The sequence below is a fragment of the Podarcis raffonei genome, chromosome 4 (assembly GCF_027172205.1).
Source record: "Podarcis raffonei isolate rPodRaf1 chromosome 4, rPodRaf1.pri, whole genome shotgun sequence".
NCBI classification, from domain to species: Eukaryota; Metazoa; Chordata; class Lepidosauria; order Squamata; family Lacertidae; genus Podarcis; species Podarcis raffonei.
In genome coordinates, this window is record NC_070605.1 from 67,373,657 (window position 1) to 67,391,365 (window position 17,709).

The following is a 17,709-nucleotide window of genomic DNA, read 5'->3' on the forward strand; positions in this document are numbered from 1 at the left end:
TGTAGGTCTGATCCTGATCTGAGGGATGCCACCTTAGTGCTGTTATTTTGGATTATATGACCTTAAGTCCCAGCTAGACCTACATTTCTAGTGCGACGCACCTTCCCACAACTGCCATGAATACATAACATTGTCCAGATTCATGTGCTGTAGCAGTTGGCAGAAGTATAAACAGTGATGACTGATGAGGCTTCAAGAACTTGCAAGTGTTTAAAGGCACAGGTCCAGCTTTGACATACTCCTTAGGCATGGTGTGACTGGGCTGGAAAATCTAAACTGGAATGCGTTATGCCAAAGGCTGCCAAGAAATTTACCACACTGTATGGTCCTGGGCTAAGGAGTGAGGAGGAGTCAGAGGACATGGGTAAAAAGCAGGAGAGATTAGGGATCTATAATAAGAATGCAGGTCGTATGACGTTGGGGAAGAGGGAACAAATGTAGGAAATAAACCACTTGAGGGTGTGTTGGCAGAAACTTATGTAGATGAGAACCATGAAGATGGAAACCCTTCACTGTTTACTTCATGGTTGTGGTGCGAGGACCCGACCCCCGCGTCGAGGAATAAAAACGCAGGACACATGATATATGGTTAATGGGCATGGAATGGCCACAACTTTATTGATTACAGCAGTGAAAAGGTATTGGCTTAGGCATTGGATGTTCAACACATGGTGGGTTTATTCAACAGTAGGTGGAGCCTGTTGATGCAAATCCAACGAAAGCTCACCCCTGATGTCACCGAGGGTCGTGCCATGGCCTCCCGCCAAGCAGGCATCGGACAGAATACACGACCGCCAGATTCCTTTAACGGAATACCCCTAGATTGAAGGCATAGGCGATGGCCACACCTAGCTCTTCGACACGGTACAACACATTAATCCAATGCCTAACCTACCCACCAATACCGACAAAGTTGTGACGATTGCTACGAGGTAGGCGAAAAAAACCAAAAGGCCGAGTGCCAGATGGAAAAAATTCCTACCAGGCCCCCCAGGCAACCGGGGCGACCAACCTAAGGTCCATAGCAAGGCCAAGTAACCTAGACCCTAAGCTAAAGGGAGTGGAGGGTGGGTGACTCGTGACGGTGCGGCGAAGAGTGAGGCTGGGCCGAGGCTGGCGCCGCAGCATTAAGCTGCCTGGCACGCCCCCGGAGGCACCTGATTGGCTACCTGCCGGTGGGCGTGGGCGCCAGCCAGGTAAGTGAGGGATAGCAGGGGGCTCCCGCCCCCTGGGCGGGGGCTCGGCTTCCGCCCACAACCACTCCCCTCTCTTCACGGGAGGAGAGTCCTTGTGGTGCGAGGACCCGACCCCCGCGTCGAGGAATAAAAATGCAGGACACATGATATATGGTTAATGGGCATGGAATGGCCACAACTTTATTGATTACAGCAGTGAAAAGGTATTGGCTTAGGCATTGGATGTTCAACACATGGTGGGTTTATTCAACAGTAGGTGGAGCCTGTTGATGCAAATCCAACGAAAGCTCACCCCTGATGTCACCGAGGGTCGTGCCATGGCCTCCCGCCAAGCAGGCATCGGACAGAATACACGACCGCCAGATTCCTTTAACGGAATACCCCTAGATTGAAGGCATAGGCGATGGCCACACCTAGCTCTTCGACACGGTACAACACATTAATCCAATGCCTAACCGCCACCCGAGCCAAAAGGCTCGCCGCCAATACCCTCACAGCTGTAACCAATCCCTGATGCTGCTGATGACGCTATCTAACCAGATATCGTTTCCTAGATCAGAAAGGTGAACCCCGTCAGACCGGTACAAGGTCTGGTCGCCAGACCGGATGCGGTTGTGAGAGATAACTCGGCCATTCATAAAGCGCACACGACGGGCTATCACCCGGTTCAGGAGTTTCCTGGTTTTCTCAATGGCCATACAACTATGCGCACCACGCCAAGAGAGCCTCTGCAAGAAAGAGGACCAGAACACCGTTGTTCCGGGGCACAAAGCCGCGATTGCATCCAGGTCCCTTTTTATGTCCCATAACAAGTCCACGCTTTTTCTATTAGCAAGATCGTTCTCTCCCAAGTGAATGATGAGGATGTCCGGAGGTCTAGACATGGCTACTCTCTTCGTCAGCAATGGTATGAGCTCTTCCCAACGCATGCCACGTCTCGAGAACCAGGAAACTCTCACTCCGGATGGCAAACCAAGATACGGGGTAAGGCCACAGCGAACCGCCCGAACGCGGGCCCAGTGGACTATACTGTGGCCACAAATCCACACACTTCTTCTGGCAACAGCTGCGGGTGAAAGAAAGAGAGACGGGTAAGCAAATGCGGCGTCGTTACCGGATATATCCTTTATAAGCGTCAGATCTCCAACGGCCCAGTTCCTTAATCCTATCTACGGGCAAGCCCAAGCGAGCGGCTGCTGAGGCAGCGCCGATCCTGAAAGAGTGCGCCGAATAACGCCGGGAAGGTACACCGCAAGCGTCAATAGCCTTGCGGAGTACCCTTGTGAATTGGTGTCTCAGCAAGGGTGACCCGTCTTCATGGACCAGAAGCGGGCCCGGGCCGGGCGGTCTGAGGCCGAGGTACCGCCTGGTGTCCTTAACCGGGCAGGGGCCCCGCTCCCCAGACGCCATGAGTTTGAGAAGGACACCCCTACCGGCCTGATCGGTTTTGGATTGACGTATCCGAACCGTCATGCTAGATTCACACAACTGCACGTCTTCCACGAGAAGGCCGCGAGTCATGCCATTTGTTCCGACCTCAACCACAACCTCGCCCACCCTCAGGGCGGCAAAAAAGGCGATAGCGTATGCTGCGGAAAAAAGGCGGGCCTCGAACTTGGACCAACAGGTCGACCTAAGTTTTTTGCGTATCATAGAGAGCAACCCATAAGATATAGGCTTGCGGGCCTCGGCCCTGGGGGGTCGTAACCTGCCCCAGCCGTCGATAGCTCTACGAATAAGAAAGGCACTGCATGGATCAGAGGCGAACGTGGCCTTAGCAAAGAAGCTAATGGCAGCTGCATGTATCTTTAAAGTTTTAGGCGCACGTCCCAAATCGTCGAGGTGTGACAGGTATTGCAGAACGTCATCCGTGGTGGGAGGCACGTCAGGCAAAAGCCCAGATGTCCCAGACCTGAAACCCACGAAATCGCACCAGGCCTTCTTATAAGACCTAAGGGTGGAGGGCGCGACAGACGCTAATACTCCCTGAATCACTTTGCGTCTCCAACGTTCCACAGGTGCTCCGGAAAGGGTTCTGGTAAAAGCTGTGCTCCAGGCGCCAACGACCGGAAGCGGGTCATCTGAAAGCGAGACAATGCATCGGCTATATCATTATTAACCCCCGGTACGAATTTGGCTGAAAATATGATGTTGTACTCAGGGCACCGGAGGACGAACGACCGCAGAAGGGAGGAGACCCTCTCCGATTTAGATGACTGCCTTGCCAGTATGTTCACCACTGCCTGGTTGTCGGTTCTGAAGCACACCCGACGATTTCGAAACTCCTCTGTCCAGATATGTACGGCTACTACTATGGGGAAAAACTCGAGAAAAGTGAGGTCCCGCGTGATGGCCTCACCCTGCCACCCGGTGGGCCAGCGTTGCGCACACCATCTTCCCCGGAAGTACACGCCGAAGCCCAAGGACCCGGCGGCATCGGATTGCACCTGGAAATCTGAGGACAGGTTAAGGACGTCCTGCCAAAGGGATACCCCATTGTATTGGTCCAGAAATGTAAGCCAAACCTCTAGATCCGCCTTTACTGATTTTGAAAGTCTGACCCTGTGGTGTGAATGCTTGAGACCTACTGAGAGCCTAGCTAGACGGGCACAGAAAGGGCGCCCGGGAGAGACTACCCTACAAGCGAAATTGAAATGTCCCAACAGGGATTGAATCTGCCTGAGAGTGATCTTTTTCAGCTGAATGTTAGTACGGATTAATTCTTTGAGTGCGTCAATTTTATCTTTTGGTAAGCGTGAAGATTGGGCCACTGTGTCCAGCTCGATGCCTAAATATGTGAGGCGTGTAGCTGGGCCCTCGGTTTTATCGGCTGCCAGGGGGACCCCCAGGTCCTGGGCCAGAGCTGAGAAGGCCTCAAGCAGTGAGGCGCATTCACCAGTGTTGCACTTCCCAACGAAAAGAAAATCATCCAAATAGTGCGTAACCCCGACGGCCTTAGTCCTAAAACGCAAGGCCCAATCCAAAAAGGTGCTGAATGTTTCGAATGCCGAGCAAGCCACTGAGCAGCCCATTGGCATGGCCTTATCCACAAAGTACTTTCCCTGGAATTTGAAGTCCAGCAGCCAAAAATCTTTGGGGTGCACTGGCAAAAGTCGGAAGGCCGACTCTATATCACACTTTGCCAAAAGTGCCCCGTGACCAAATTGCCTAATCAATTTAACTGCTTGATCAAAGGTCGCATATTTTACCGAGCATAATTCAGATGGAATAGCATCGTTTACAGATCCGCCTTTCGGATAAGAAAGATTGTGAATGAGTCGGAATTCGCCGGGGGTCTTTTTGGGCACGATGCCCAAGGGAGATATATGTAAGTTCGCGAAGGGGGGGTTATCAAACGGGCCTGCCACCCTACCTGCATTCACTTCCTTAGCTATCTTTCTTTCAGCGATTTCGGGTCTTTCCCTAACTGATTTCTGATTGGGGGAATCCTTCGCTATTAAGGAACCGGCTACCGGTATACGAAAACCGCTGGAAAAACCTTCCCGAAGGTAAGACGCTGCATTTTTGTCTGGGTAAAGAGCTAAAAGGTCACAGAGAGGGGCTAGCTTGATAGGGGAAGGTGCTAATACCAAAACTACCTCATCTTCTGGTCCCGGCTGCGGGGGCCCCCCTGGGACTGGAGTGATGGAACCCCCGGCCTCCACGAAAGGGCTGTTTTCCCCCTTTAAAGCAAGTCGTTATCGGGTGGGCCCCTGAGCATCTCTCGCATTCGTGCGGGTATTTGCATGATGACCTTTGGCAAGATCCTCTATTGTACTCCCAACATACCCTACGCCTGAGGTCCCGTCTTGGTTCGACCCTGGCCGAACGGAAGGGATCCAACTGCTTCTTCTCCACATAAGGACCCACAGCTATCGACCAGATGCCATTCTCAATCTGGTCCCAGCGTGCCAGCGGGATCCTAGAGGCCTTCCTGCGAAACTTCCTATCATAACTTATGGCGGCTGCTTCCCCTGAAAGGGCGTATGCCGTGCGGATGTGTGAAAGATAAGCAACCAAGTGAACAGCTCGCTTGGGGTAAGCGGCCACAATCGTCCCCATGAAGGCCTGAAACCCATCTAACCAGTTCTCAAATGTTCTTGGTACTGGGGGGTATTTACTCTTCCGCTTCCCATGAGAAGACCTCTTTTCGCCCCTACCTAGCTCTTCCGCGGGCGGAACTAACTTAAACATATCGACAAACTCCCCATTTAGAATTTTTGCACGCAGTTTTGGAGAGAGATGATCGCCCGGGATAACATCAGAAGTAGAGTAGGTGGAAGTGGTGGCATCTTTCACAAGCGCCCCATCCTTCCACTCCTGCGTCCCCCCAAACCTCTTCCTATGGCCGTTGGCCCTCCTTGCCAGCGCCCAGTCGGGGAGCCCGGAGACCTCCTCGCCTTTACCCCAATAGGAACCCAAGGATGCATCGCTATCATAATCAGACGAAGAAGTACCTGACTCGTCATCCGTATCGTCCCTCCTGGACCTGCTCTTCCTGCAAGTGTGCTTCTTTTTCTCACGCCTCTTCCCCGAGGGCTTCCTCTCCGTCACTGCACTGGGGACGTCCTCCAACTCATGCTGCTCCTCCTCCACGTCAGATGACGATGCTGATTCAGGCAGTTGCACCCTGGGACCTTTACCCTGTGAACGCTTGGAAGAGCTGGAAGCAACATGGTTGTTAGTGCGGGCAGACTTGGTTGACGCCTTCCCTCCCTGACCCCTAGGAACAGATGCTGAAGTTCGTGACTGGGACCTGGTCCGTACCGGGTCCGACCTGGCTCCCGCACTCGCCCTTGACCTTTGAGAATTGCTAAAGAGGGCGGCCGAAGTGCCCGGTAGTTCATCCCATTGGGAGGAACGTGGACTCTCTGGCACTACTTGCGTATCAGGAATGGCGTCAGGAGATGAGGGAGGGGTGGGATTTTCGTCCGGGAAGCTTTGTTCGTAATCATCTATAAATGTCCTGAATGCTTTCAGAAAGTGAGAAATAGGTTTCTGGTTGCTCTTCCTACCCTGTTGCTCCTGGGCAGTAGCCCCTGCCGCACTACGCGCCGCCTCAGACACTCGCTTTCTCTTAGGCGCCATGGGCTGCGATTTGGGAATGAAGTGTTTTTTTTTTTTTAATTATTTTAACCTCTTTATTATTTATTTATTTATTTTTTTTATATTATTATTATTATTATTATTATTATTATTATTATTATTATTATTTATTTATTTATTTGAATATATATGTGTTTATTTGTTTACTAGCTATCTATTTAATTATTATTGTCAAAGAATCTTTATTTTACTTTATTTTAATTTATTATTATTATTATTATTATTTTATTTATTAATTTAGTATTGTTATTTATTTATTATTATTATTCCAATTATCTATATATGTCGAATATTTATTTAATTATTTATTCAATTCCAATTAATTTATTTATTGTAATTTATCGAATTAATTTCAAAGATTACTTAAGTGATGCCGCTGTTGGTGTTCAACCTTATTAATTTATGAATAAATGAGCTATTCAAACCGAAGTTGCAATGAGATTGATATTAACGTTGCAGCTCAAGGTGTTGTTCAATTCCTAATTAATATATAAATTGAGTTGCAGTTGATGTACACTTCCAATTAATCAGTAACAAATCTGCTTATAATCAAGCCTGATGAATTCAATGTTACTGTCACCACTCTAATGAGGCTGCCAACACAGGCAGCTACTAGTGCTCTGCTAATATGTATGCAAATCAACCTCTTAATAAGGCAGATCCAACACACTAAGGCAAGGTAGGAGGCAGCCACAGGACTCAGGCCCCTCTGCACTAGGGGCAACACCCAGGATAGTTGAAATTAATTCAAATTTACAGGACTAACAATGCTAATAGTGATGGCTTCTCCACAGCTTTTAAGCTGTATTGGGTTCCCCCTGCTGCTAAGCTTCCCTTTGTGCAAACAGGAAGCCACAACTCGCCCTGTTGCCCAGCAACCTCCCTCACAAAAGATTGGCAATTAGCCGCAGCTGCAGGCAAGGCAGACTGTGATTGCTGAGCCTACTGCGAAACAAAGCCCCTTAAGTACCAGTCGTTAGCTCCTTTGTCCCTTGCAACTACCAGCACAATAACCGCGTGAAGCAACCAGGAAAAAACACAAGAAGTTGCTGCTGCTCGGAGCGGGGGGTGGGGTGGGGTGGGGGCGCGGCTCAATGGAGGCTCTCAACAATCGTCCCCTTTGCCAGGGTGGGCCAGCGAACCTGAACGCTACCAAGTTAACCAGACAAGGCAATGTTCCCCCCCTTTGCTACACTCACTCAAAACTCAACGCTGCAAAACTAACAAAGCAAGGGAAATGTTCTCACACACGCGCTCCGCACTCCCTTGCTACACTCAAAACCCGAAGCTAAAAGCACACACGAGAGGGTCAGGCAGAACAATGCTGGGCGCCGGGGAAAATCACACAGGCAGGCAGCACCCACACACCGCTGCACGGAGAGAGCGCAGGAAGCGGGAGCTCTCCGGGCACTCTACCCTCCTTGTACCAGGCGCACGACACAGGCAGGCCAAGGGAAGGACACAAAGAAACACGCGCGCACCGTAAGGGTCTAGAATTAAAACAAATAATAGTGGCGAGCCCGGAGCGAGACGGGAAAAACAAGGCAGCGAAACCAGGTTCAGGAAAATTAATTTGTGCCGCCGCTTGCGCGTCGTGCGGAGCCGGTCTTTTAAAATGGAAGGGCTGCGTCAGGACACCAAAATCAAGCGAAAAGGCGCCCCCGAAATGCCTGCGACTCCCTGGGGGGGGGGGACGAAGGACAGCGAAGGGATGGGAGGGGGTCGATTGTAAACGAGCACCAATGCACAGTTGAAGACCGCTGAAATAATCTATGCAGGCAAAAGAAGGAACGAACAGACGCGGAAAAAACAAAGACAGAGGGGTGAGGAAGCAAGACTGAGGCTGCCGCTATGGGGACTGTGTGGGAACGCGGGTGGGGGGGGCGGGCGGCACGGCAGGCACAGATGCACGGCAGGGAGGCTGCAACGGAGAAAGGCTATTGCTGCGGGGAGCACGCGCCAACCACGGAACCCTCCAATGGGGAGCCCACACGCGCCGCGGCCCAAGCGGCCGTTTGCCGGCCTGACCGCCCTCCCTTCCGCTGAACCCAATCTAAAGCAAGAAAGGTAAGGCAGAAGACAAAGCAGGGAGCGGGGAAGCGGACCGAGGGAGACAGCGCAAGAACTTTCCTTTAGATCGCTCAGAACTTGCTCCACGTGGTCGCTCGTCGCTGACGCGAAGGACGGATCCTGACTCGTGACGGTGCGGCGAAGAGTGAGGCTGGGCCGAGGCTGGCGCCGCAGCATTAAGCTGCCTGGCACGCCCCCGGAGGCACCTGATTGGCTACCTGCCGGTGGGCGTGGGCGCCAGCCAGGTAAGTGAGGGATAGCAGGGGGCTCCCGCCCCCTGGGCGGGGGCTCGGCTTCCGCCCACAACCACTCCCCTCTCTTCACGGGAGGAGAGTCCTTATAAGAGATCTAAGAATAGCACTAATGAGAATTTTCCTTGTTTGCTAGATAATTAAATTGATAAGAGCCAACATCCTAGAGGTTTTTTTAAAGGGTTGTATTAATTAATGCTTTTCATCTCATTATGCCCTAGTTTCTGTAGAGCATATTGCATCTTATTTTGCATCCTTATAAGCCCTCCTGGTTTATAAAACAGCGAGCGGTGTAGATTTACCCTACTTTATGGTTTAATGAAGCATCTCATCAGGATTAATCGAACACTGCCAAAATAATTCAATGAGCACATACTATGCACTTTTGGGAGAAAATGTCAAGAACATTTGTAAGGGCTGTTGCTTGAGAGATTCAGAGCAACATCAGCGAAGGACTCTCCAAAGGCATGAAGGGCAGATGGGCAATCTGCAACCTGTGTGTAATTCAAATATGTGCAATCAGTTAACTCCAGTACATTTGGCAAGATTAATTTATGCAGACATGATATAAGGCAGCACCCTCCGCTGGTGACAGAGCTGAATTTATTTGTCATCTCAGGAGCCCACTATGGAGATGTGACCATTCTGGTTTTATCATAGTCATTTATTTAAACCGGTGGACATGGCAAATGATTTGATTCACTGCAAGGACTTGTGCTGACTGTCATGACATATTAACCTCTGGGGTGGGGTGGGGTGGGGAGATTGCCACAGTTGGCTACCACTAGGGGTGATGGATAAAACTGATTTAGTTCGCATTTAAAGGCACACTTACCAAACTCGCACTCTGCAAAGAAATGTGCAAAATGAAACACAGCCATCCTTCAAAATTTGCACTTCTCCACATTTTACAATGCAGTTCTACAGCCAAGCAATGTGTATAAAAGTGTGTATACTAGGATAAAGTGTGCATAAAATGCATATACATTTGTGAAAGTAACAGACAAAAACACATGAGGGAAAATTATTTGCAAAGATGTGAACATTAGACAAAAGTGCCCTAAAAGGTGTATATCAGGAGAAATGCTGATGAGCTTTCATGAGGACTTAAAAATAAATAAATAATCAATGTAGAAATGTGGGGAACTGATGTTAAGATTGTAAAGAGAGAGAGAAACTCAGAAACTGTCAGATCCACCCATCCCTTACAATTAACAGTGCAATCATATACATGGCAATTCCAAAATATGTCTTATTGAGTTCAGGGGGGCTTCTTACTAGATTTGGAAGGAGTCCCAAGAGCCACACTCAGGTAAAGTGAGGCTATCTGGGCTACGAGTAGCAGTGCAAGGGGTCCAGGCAGAGCTGGCCCACCCATGAGGCAAGGGGAGGTGACTAACTCAGGTGGCAGCTGCACAGGGGCAGCAGATACAGCCACCTGCTTCATGTCTCAGAAGCTCTCCCCTGTTGGTGAATAGGAGGTGCTGTTGGTCTCCCCCCTAGGATCAGGACAAGGAATTCAGAGCTGCAGAGAAGCAACAAAGTTGTCCCAATGGGCAGGCATACCCACCCACCAAGCTTTTAAAGGTGGGGCAAACTGAGCTTACTTGAAAGACTATTGTGCCTTGCAAGGTGGCTGGATATGCAGGTCCTCACTGCATTGGGAATGATGAATCTGTTCCCAGTGATGGGAGCACTGCCAGGTCCTGGAGGACCAGGTTGTGCCCTCACCTTCTGACTCCAGTTTCTCCACCATAGCAGGTGGTGGACACCTTCCTCAGTTTCCATTGCTGTGCTTCTCTCCCCAGGAGGGAAGGGGTCCTGCTTCCCCATGCAAAGAAGCCATATCCTGGGAGAAGGAAGTGACTGCCTCCTCCAGCCTCTGTTACCTGGTCTTAGACCCCTGCTACCACTCTCCAGTTTCCCCTCCTCTTTCATCTCTGCCTTCTACTCCACTCCTAAGCTCAGCAACACTTCAGAACACATGACACCTTCAACATTATGGGAATGGAGTAGCTGTCACCCAAACATTCCAGTAGCTTGCAGGACTGAGTGTGTATTTCCACATATATAACCCTGGTATATGTCCGATAAGAAGAGAAATGGCAGGAAAGAACAGGGGGAACAAATAACTGTTGCCTTGTTGCCTGATATTGTTGTCAGGGATTGTCTCTAGAAAGGCCTAGCTGGTCTGGGATGCATGCCAATTTGATGTGGTTGCCTAGAGGTCACCCACAGTGGCATGGTAAACAGGAGATCACTCCTTCATCACTGTGGGAATTAACAACAATGCCCAGTCTCCAAAGTGCCTAGGACCAAATGGACCATTTAAGGAGTGGAATTACCATTAGCAGACATCTATAATTATGAGTCATAGCAGACACAAGCCAACAGCTGAATGAACAGTTCTGGATCGTAGCACTCTGAGCTATAAACCTCTACAGTTCTGCATAATCCTTCCATAATGACTTGGTGTTTTGTTGAAAGGGAGTGAAAGTGTTCGTCCATTGAGCGTGAAGGCAGTGCTTCCTGAAGCCTCTTTCAGTCAGCCTCGGTGTCTCCAAGAAGCAAATTGCTGGCGCAAGTTGATGTATGCCTGGAAACTCCTGTCTACTGCTTCCTGAGTGCTGATTGTTTCTGGTTTATTGTTGGACTTTGCGCTGACTGTGAAGTGAACAGCTCCTGCTGATGAAATCATTGCTTAGGACTTAGGTGATTTCAACCGAAACCTCTTGCCAGTTTAGAACAAAACTGAAGCACATTCCAGACAAAGCTGTTGATGGGGAGTTGGGCAACTCACAAAGGGGTGAAAGTTGGGCTTATTTTTGGACAAGATTGAACTTCCTTTGAAAGAAGCAGGTTTGCAGTTTAGGAGTGTTCCTAGAATTGGTGTTGTTTCTTAAGCAGTGACTGCGACCAAGAAGTGGGAGGTCCTCACCCACTCCTACCTCAGTGTAACTGCCTTTCTAAGTTGCATAAGACTTAACTTGCTGTTGCTGAGTTCTGTCAACTTGGGTGCAACTTTCCATTTCCCTGAAGAAATCACACTTGGCTCATCTGATAACTGTCAGCCTACTCTTTCTGTACTCTGTGCAGAGGTTTGTTTTCTGGTTTTTTAATCACACAGATGCTTTCCGGTGATCATGCCATAAATTAAGCAAGGATTTGTGGGTTTCCCAGACGGAGTGTTCATTTATTTGCAACGTTGGCCATAATTTTATCATTTTTCTAAGTGCAATATACAAGAAGTGTGTTCTCTCGTATCTTGAAATTAGTTCCTGTGGGGTGGGAGACCACTTTCTACTGATTAAGTGCTCTGTCCTTTTGAAATAAAAATTTCTGCTGAATACATAAAACAGCCAAGCACATTTAAGTGTGCTGCTCCCATTATAATTAATTACATAATTAAATATAATGAGAGTTGAACATGGAAATCTCCCGAAAACAACTCAATAAGGCTAATCCTTAAATCTATTTCTTTATTAAATGGACAATTATTTTGCAAGGGAAACAAATGTCTTTTTTGAAATAGCAGATATGTTTACAAGTGGAGTCAGCAGGAGCAGACTGCATAAATAAGCAATTACAATGTTTTTATCCCATGAAAACAAGAGCCCACAAATTACTTCACCTTTCCCCCCTCTGTTCCTCAGGCAATAATATTTTTTTCCTCGTAATTGCTTAACAAAATGTATTCCTGTTCCATACAATTAGAGCAGTAAGAGAATACAAAGTGGATTATTTGCTGATTGCTGAGGTTTAAAAGTCAAATCAGTGCTCTGCCTGCAAGGAAATGCTTTGCACAACCAGACATTTTTGCCATTTGTGTTTCTCACCAGAATGAGAATGAAGGTACCTGAGCTTGCTGCAAAGAATGGAGGTTAAAAAGAGAGAAAGAGGGGGAGATAAATCCAGTAGATTTTATTCCCAAAACATGAAACAAATAAAATAAGAAACTGGGAAATAAAACGATCAGATCTTACAAATAAGAACCCCAAATGTGCAGACCCACAAAGAACAAAGTTGTGGGTTATTTTGCGCATGTTTTCTTTAGTTATATCATTTTAATCATACATTAAAGACAACATTTTTAAGCAGATCAGCCGCACTCTTAGTAGTAACACCTACATGGGAGTAAATCCCCATTGAACTTCTGGAACTTACTTCTGCGCAGACATGTACAATGACTAAATATTGATTAGGCTGGCACAGACTATTTTTTAGGAAATAATTTATGATAATGTATCATTTTCCAAGCAGCATAACAACACATGGAGGTAGGAATCACATGCGCCAGAACTTCATGTGGAGTGACTAACCTGTAGCCCTCCAGATGGTGTTGAACAACTCCCATCAGTTCCAGCCAGCACAGCCAGTGGGCAAGGATGATGTGGGATGGTGCCCAACAACATCTGGAAGGCTGCAGGTCCACTGACCTTGATCTATACCATGCTCCAGAATATTTCACAATGCGAAGGGAGTTTCTGCAGCAGTTCTTCAGGAGACAAGTCAAACTGCAAAGGGCTTCCCCTGAAGACATAAAGTCTGAAAACACCAAGATGTATGACTGACACCAAAACAAAGTCTAAAAGTGGTTTAAAAAGTAAAGATGGAATCTTTAGAGTTGAAATAAATGAGTTAGAGTTTTTTAAATATAATTTTTCTGCTTTGAATGTTCCTTTTTTGATATGAAATGGTATGATTTAGGGGTCAGATCATGGATTAAATGTGGATTGCTTAAGGGTACTCTCCCCTTGGTCTTCTGTAATTTGGAGAATTATCCACAATGCTCCCATCATTGGAGAGATAATAATACACTGTTCATGGACAAGTTCCATTGGTGTGTGTGTGTGTGTGTGTGTGTGTGTGTGTGTGTGTGTGTGTAGGAGCCAAACTATAGCACAAAGATGCTGTTCCTCCACCTCCATCCATACATTAAACAAGAAGACGAATTTGACACAGTCTAGAGAAGGATGCAGAAGATAGTAAAGATGCTGCGATATTCAGCTAGCAAAGCTGGAGCCAACATAAATACTACAGCTTCATTCTTCTTAAATTCAAAAAGAGGGATCATCTGATGAAGCCTGGCTGCTGCTGTGAATAGAAAAGATGATCTCAGCCTCATCAAAGAATGTCTGCATGTATGATTCACTTCCAGGCGAGTCTCTGCCTTTGCCAGAAGGGCATGGACCACGGCACTGAGGTAATTAAAGCCTAACTAAATAGCCCAAACCTGCCACAGTAGTGCAAGGTTATGACCAGATACAGAGGAGAGCCGCAGTAACTAATTGTGTACTTAACAAAATTAATTGAAACAGAAACCATTATTAGGCTGGTACAATGAAAGCAGCTTGCTCTTATTCTGAGAAAAACTTTGTAATCTCATTACCCTGCTCTTTTACTTTCTATTTACTTGACTTGCGTCTGGAATCTGCTAGGTACGTTCACTACAGTTTCAAGTTTTCAAATTGTGGTTTTATTTATTTGTTTATTAAAACATTTCTATCCCATATAACATCACTGTCTTCACTTCACTACAGTCAACAGACCAGAAATAAATGTACTACACAGTACACCACAATCTTAAATACAGGATAAATACAGAAAAGTGTAATAATAGTAACAGCTGGTCAGCTATATACAAAATAACAAATAACCTCAAGGTAATCCGCTGGAAATATTCCTTCTAGTCTTCTTATTCTCAGCAATAGGTATGTGACCTCTTTCAGTGACACTCACGGGATTTTAACATAAACCATACTGTTGAAAAACCAAAACTTTAAAGAGAAAATCTCCAACAGCTTAATGAAAATCAGTGTTGGGGGTGGAGCAGACATAGCTGTCAGTTTCCAAAGGATTTTTGACACATCTGTACCTGGCAGGTAAATACATTTCAGTTGCCCTTTGAAAACTGACAGGCAAACGTGTTTCAGTTTGCCTTTGAAAACCGGCTGCTATATCGACTACATCCCAGTACTGCTTTTCATTATGCCGCTTGCCTTGTGCTCTTTTCCTGCCATTATTTAGACCAGTAGGAAGGAAGATATACTCTGATGTGCTCTGGGTGGGGCTGCCTTTGGACAATGTATGGAAACTTCAGCATGTCCAAGATGCCATGGCCAAATTGCTGACCAGAGCCAGTTCCAGGAGGAACAGAAGCACCTTGTTACAACAATTCCATTGGCTACTTGGCTACTTCTGGGCATAATTCACAGTGTCCTTATACAGTTTGGGTCTAGACTGTTTGAAGGACTGTATCTCCCTGTATGAGCCTGGCTAGTCTGAGATCTGGGGTGGTCTTTCTCTCAGTCCCACCACCGTTACAGGCACGTTTGGTGATAGCACAAGAAAGGGCTTCCTCAGCGGCTGTTCCCAGATTATGAAACTCATTTCCATGGGAAGCTAGACTGGCACTCTCTTTCTCTGCTTTCCTTTGACCAACAGGCAAAGACTTGTTTGTTCCAATAGGCCTTTGGACACTAACTGGCTGTTATGGCAGGCTCCTTTGAGCGAGGCATTGTTCTGCTTTTAAATGATTTTATGTGTATTCAATGCTATTTTTAATAGTTTCTTGCTTGATTTATTTTTAATATTTATATTTATTTATATTTATTGTGTTTTAGTTATATCTGTTTTAATTTATATTGTGAGGCGCCTTAGGTCCTTCATTGGTAGGAAGGCAGGTTACTTTAAAAGGTTAATAAACTTTTCTCAGAAGACAGTTCCAGGAGGGGAGAGTACTGTTGGGCTGAGGTCTTCCTTGAGGGTGTCCCACAGGCAACTGCCTTGCTACTGTGACAACAGGATGATGGACCAGGTGGCCCTGATCCTGCAGAGCTGTTCTTATGTTCCATAGCATTGGACTCCATTGGAAAAGTCCTTATCTAAGATTCTTGTCTTGTCTTGTTTTTACTAAGCCAGACCACTATCAGTTCTGTCCACATTATTATGCTTGATCAGTTGCTGAAAGCCAAGTGGCTGCTTGACAACTGAATGCAAACAGATTGCATATAAATGATTGCAATGCATTGCATACTTGGTCTAACAACCGGTAACATGGTTATTTGACCTGTTATGACTTCCTTTGCTGCAAGATGCTGTTCATTTACATAAATAGATGAACAGATGGTAGATAGTCTATATGCGTTTACAACACTTGTTGCTCCCAAGCACGTGCATTCCCTTTTAAGCTTGGGAAACCTGTTCTGGAGCCAAAAATCCAAACTGAAGGCATCTTTGATTTAATGTTTGCATTTCCGCCCCTCCCTGCCCTCCACTTGAGCCACTCACACAAATTGGTTCCTGGAATGATTTCATAGAAGCTGTTTGTCTTTTAATCCCCCCCCCCCAAAAATCAACAGCTTACAGGGCATTCAGAATAACAAATACTTGTTTGCTTTCTATGCAGAATACAATATTTCCAAAGCACCATCATAATGCCTCTAATAGTAGACAGATAAAAAATACTTGCTGATGAGCATGTATCATAATAATCAATTTATGCTTCAAGAAATATAGACACAGTTTCTGCATCCAGAGTTTATACATAAGCACAACTGCAGTAGATGCTCTTGAGTGTTAATGATATCTCTGAGCAGTCAGCTTTAGAACAAAATGATATATAAACCCATTGTAAAACTGTTATACTTCAACAGAAAAGAAAAAGCACAATTGTTTAGAATGACAACAAGATTACCACCCATACATATTCAGGCCAAAATGTAGAACATAACGCAGTGTATGAACCACCACAGTGGTTTGCTTAATGGTCCATCTAGGAAAGATCAATGATTCTGCACAGCGTTCTGACTCTACAATGACTAACTGGATGCCTCAATCAAATTCAGCTGGCGAGTCGAGATTGTAATAGCATCCTCTGTAGGTCCTTAGAATCTGGAAGTTGGAGAAGTATTGCCTATGAAGGTGAACATACTGGAAACCCACTGATAGAGTCAGCATCCCCAAATCTACACTATCTAAACTATAACAAACTCAAATAGTGAGTGCTGACAGGATTGAAGCCAGAAGAAGGAAGAAGGAAGAAGGAAGAAGGAAGAAGGAAGAAGGAAGAAGGAAGAAGTCAGTATCCTTGGGTGAATCCTGCAGAAGTACAAAAACTTCGCTTTAAAAGGATGCAACTCTCCAAAACAGTCAAACAAGGACTAAGCATTCTTAGTGGCCTCCAGGACACAGAATGCTGGGTGCTGGTTGGAAATGAAACTAAAGAATCATGGCAAGAAAAATTGATGGACCATGCAGAACTGGCAAAACTGACACATAAGCTACGGGACAAGGATAACTGTAACTTTAAAGATGAATGGGAACCCTTTACAAAGTATTTGAAGATGCAACAAAGCGAACTGGACTCCTTGGCTGGCTTTGAATAAACATTCACAAACTTTTTATTGATAATAATCAGCTAAATAGTTTGAGGATCTATACAACTGTATAACATGCAGAAAACAGCATTCTTAGAGAAATCAAAGACTGGAACTGAGGGAAGTCAGGGGGTGGGGGTGGGTGGGTTTTGTGGGGGAGGGTGGGGGAGGGAGGAAAAATGGGGGGGAATAAAGATGATATGTTTCTGGATAATATGTTTTGTTTTAATTTTGAATTTAAAAAGTTTTTTTAAAAAGGGAAATGAAACTCAAAAGGCCTGGGTGGGTGGGTTGGCATTATTGAGTCTCTTACAGTTTATTGTATACCAGAGGAAACCTTGGCTAGGTTTGCATTATGCAGACCAGGCACAGGCTAAGGTTCACTGGCAATATCTTTAAATGGAGCTTGAGCAACACTTACTGTTCCATAGAATGTTAACTGTTCAATTCATGAAGTAATGGAATCCCCCCTTAGTCTGGAGGTCGAAGTCGAGCAACATTGACAGCCTACTTTTCACAATATGGAAAGAAGGGTCATGATTTTTATTTTTGTATGTCAATGGAATATGGTAAATGGATTCGCCCTGCCAAATCAAGTATGAAAAATAAGAGAATCTTGTTTTATAGAACCAGGTCAGAACTGGAGATATTTCAATCAACCAAATTATTCTGCCAGCTATAAATTTCCGTTTTGGGGGAAATGAGTTG